The 3,472-nt window shown below is 64.1% G+C and overlaps 1 protein-coding gene across 3 annotated transcripts in view; it reads right to left on the bottom strand.

Annotated features, from left to right (window-relative positions):
• Nucleotides 1-3,472, bottom strand: part of LOC127748841 (1-phosphatidylinositol 4,5-bisphosphate phosphodiesterase epsilon-1-like) — a 23,249-nt gene that overhangs the window by 17,326 nt on the left and 2,451 nt on the right. The gene's annotated exons all lie outside the window — the stretch shown is intronic.

Raw genomic sequence — 3,472 nt, 5'->3', positions numbered from 1 at the left:
AGAGAGAGAGAGAGAGAGAGAGAGAGAGAGAGAGAGAGAGAGAGAGAGTATAATGAGTGCACCCCCGCGGTGTCGCCGTCCACTCCACCTCTCTCTTTCTCCTCCTTTTGGTCTTCCCCTCTCACTTCGAGGGAGTAGACACCGGGGAATACCCGGGGGCGGGGCAGGCTGGACAGGCCCGTTCGGCCCCCGCACTATAACCGCGGGAGTCCCTGTGTGGGGGGCAGGGCAGGTGGAGCGAGGGGAGTGTGGGGCGCAGGGAGGGGGCCCGGCCCCCGGCCCACCCTATGGCGCTGCCACGGTCCGCCGAAGAGGATTAGCGTCATGCTTTACTAGAGGGGCATGACGTGGCGCCGCTGTGGGCCGGGGCGAGGCGTGGCGTGGCAGGGTGGTGGAAGAGAGAGGGCATACCATTCACGGCAACGGGTAAAATCGGTCCAGCGGTCTGAGAGCGCCAGCGCCCCCGCACCGCGCCCTCCAGACCCGACACCAGCGCACTTTACTCCTCCAGGGCCGCTGCCGCACCCCCCACCGCAACGCGCTCAGCGCAGCGCCACACACGGCGATCGGGGCGAGTCGCGAGAGCTTGGCGGTACAGCGGGGTTGCGGCGGGGGTGTGGCTGGTAGCAGACGTCTCGGGTACAGGGTCCAGAGCCACGCACCGAGCGCCCGCTACGCCCTCCACCTTTGACAGAGGAGAGGGTCTCGCGTAGCTCGTCTAGCGCCGCGGGCTGGGCTTGGCGGCCACAAGCAGAGATGCACGCACTCAAGTCGCATATAACCGACCTCCCCAACGCCGAGTGACGCACACGAAGAAAAACGAGACTTTGCCTTCTGGTAGAGCCAGTCTTTAGGGAAATGTCTAAAAATCCCCTCTCTCATCCAGAAAGCGCACTGCCATCAGCGGGTCTGGCTGACGCCTGTGGAATGCCGGGTAGGCAACCCGGCGGCGCGCGCGCAGCAGGCTGGCCTACACAGCAGGCTGAAGCCCGGGGGAGGCGCGAGGCGGGGCGGGGCGGGCGGCGGCGCTGGGGTGAGGGGTGAGGCGACCCGACAACCAGCGGTCGCTAGGGAGGCGCGGGAGAGGGGGCGCTGAATGGAGGGGCAAATGGGGTGAATGAATCCGTCTTTGGCGCGTGGTAACGCTGAGAGTGCCCCTCTGGAATAAGGGGAGAGGAGGAGACGAACGGGGGAGAGTGAGCTGAGCCAGCCAGAGTGTTTTTCTTTTTTAAACCGGAGCTCAGGGCGGATCATTGCACCGCAATTTTTTTCAGTCCCTAAAGACCTGTCGCAGCGTCGAAAAAGACAATAGTCGAGTCGAGCCTGAAACGCGACAGCGTCAGTACATATAGGGGCGGAATCACACAAACCAAACCACCCCCGCACCACGGCGTGGCATCAGCAGGCAGGCATCAGGCGGCGACGCACCCCGCCCCGCCCGCAGTACGACAAAACAGATGTGTGCGACGGCGTGGGGCGGGGCGGGGCTGGACGATATCGGGGGGCACGGCTGGCCTCAATGGAGCCCCCGCAGCCCTGCCGAGCCCAGCCCCTGCTGCTCTGATGCACGAGCGAGCCCGCCCGCCCCCACCCGCCCACGGGCCCACATGTATGGGGAATCCATAACAAGCCTACTGCACATCCCCGAGTATTATTTACACGAAAAGTTAAAAATTCACTGACGTATGACGTGGGCCGCTGTATCGACGCGCGTTTGGTTCTCGGGTGGGCGCGTGACGGTGGTGCGCAGGTCTGGCCGTCACATCACCACCACCGTCCCCGTCACGCGCGCGGTGACGGCCCCCCGCTGGACCGGCATTTCAATCGCGACATTTGCAATGCATTTCGGGCGAGCAAACAAGTCCAGGCAGGAGGCCGGGTCGGGCGGCAGGGACGAGGGCGGTGTCGGGCGGAGGGATGTCCGGAGTTCAAACAAATCAGACTCTTAAGAGGGGAATAGAGGGGGAAAGGGGGGGGGGGAGAAAGAGGGAGATAGAAAGAGAGAGAATGAATGATGGAGTGAGAGAGAGAGATAGACAGTTTGTGCCAGCGATCGAGAAAGTAAAAGAGAGAATAAGAGAGATAACCTGGGCAGGTGCTGAGATGGCGAGTCGAGAGAATCTAACGAGAACGAGGGAAGATGAGATGTAGGTGGATGGAGCGAAACTATTAAAAGTGTCCCTCGGCCGCCGCGCCCGAGCGGAGCAGAGCGGAATCGAACCTCTCCGGTGTGGCGCGAGGCGGGGCAGGGGACCATTCAGAAGAGCGGGGGCCATAAAAATTCAAATTTGCACGGCGCGGGAGGGCTAGCCTCCGCGAGCAGGGGCAGCAGCGCGTTGGAGGCAGATTCGAGGGCACCACGCCGAGCTTGAACCGTCCTTGAGTCGCTCCACTCCGCACCTCTACTGATCGCCAGCACCACCACCTCCGTCTCCTCGCTCACTGCGGACCATCATCGCCCTCATCCGGGCCTTCAGCAGCAGCACCAGCAGCAACGCCAGCAGCAGCGGCAGCAGAGGCAGCAGCAGCGCGTGGGCGGGACAGCGCGCGCCGCGGAAACAGAGTGGGGAGGGATGGAGGGGAGAAATGAATAAAAACGCGCAGAGCACCGAGCGGGAGGTCAGAGATCCACGTAACAAGAGGGGTGGGCGCGCGGCACGGGGGGCCAGCTAGCGGGGACCCTCTCGCGGACTCGAAGGGCAGGCGGTCGTGTTTTCCGCGGTACAAAATGCAATATGCATGAGCGGCGCCGGGTCGGGTCGAGCTGGAGCGCGCGGGGATGCTGGGGAATAGTTTGGCGTGGGGCGCCAGGGCGGGGCGGCGCAGGGCGGGGCGCTTGTGATGTGGTGGCGACGAGCCTCCGGACCACAGCGTAAGCGGGGCGGGCCGGGGGGCGGCGGGGATCGCCAAAATTCAGATTAAGACGAAACGCTAAACGACTTGTCACCCTCGCAATAGGCCCTGTAACAACGGCAGCACCAGCAGCGGCGCCAATCAGATCCGCCGGGTCCTAATGGCGGCCTGATGTGTTTTAAACGTCATCAGCGTCCCCGATGTCCCCGCCGAGGTCCGCCGCCGCCATCGCTTGCAGCTAATGCGAGGGCTTAATAACCAATCCGGCCGAGGCGCGGGACCGGCTCATCCGGGTCGGGCGGGCCGGGATCCATCAGGGCGCAAACGACGTCTGAGCCGGCGAAAACCTTGTTATTGTGTCGCATCCCCGCCCCGCCCCACCGCGCCCCGCACCAGGCAGCGTGTTCAACACCCAACGTCGAGGGCCGGCTGACCTTTCTACGCCCACAGTTTTGCCTCAAATCGTGGCGTCGCCGTCGGAGTCGAGAGGGGAGGGTCGAGGCGAGGGGTGGAGGGGGTGGGGGGTCGAATCCCCTCCCCCGGTTGTTGCCCTACGCCATAAACGACACCAGCTACCCGTCCAAAGGAGGCGCTGGGGCTGGGGTGGTGGAGGACGGGG

Source organism: Frankliniella occidentalis, unplaced genomic scaffold (genome assembly GCF_000697945.3).
Source record: "Frankliniella occidentalis isolate FOCC.00 unplaced genomic scaffold, Focc_3.1 Scaffold2, whole genome shotgun sequence".
In the NCBI taxonomy this organism is placed as follows: Eukaryota; Metazoa; Arthropoda; class Insecta; order Thysanoptera; family Thripidae; genus Frankliniella; species Frankliniella occidentalis.
This window is presented reverse-complemented; position numbering and strand designations above follow the sequence as displayed.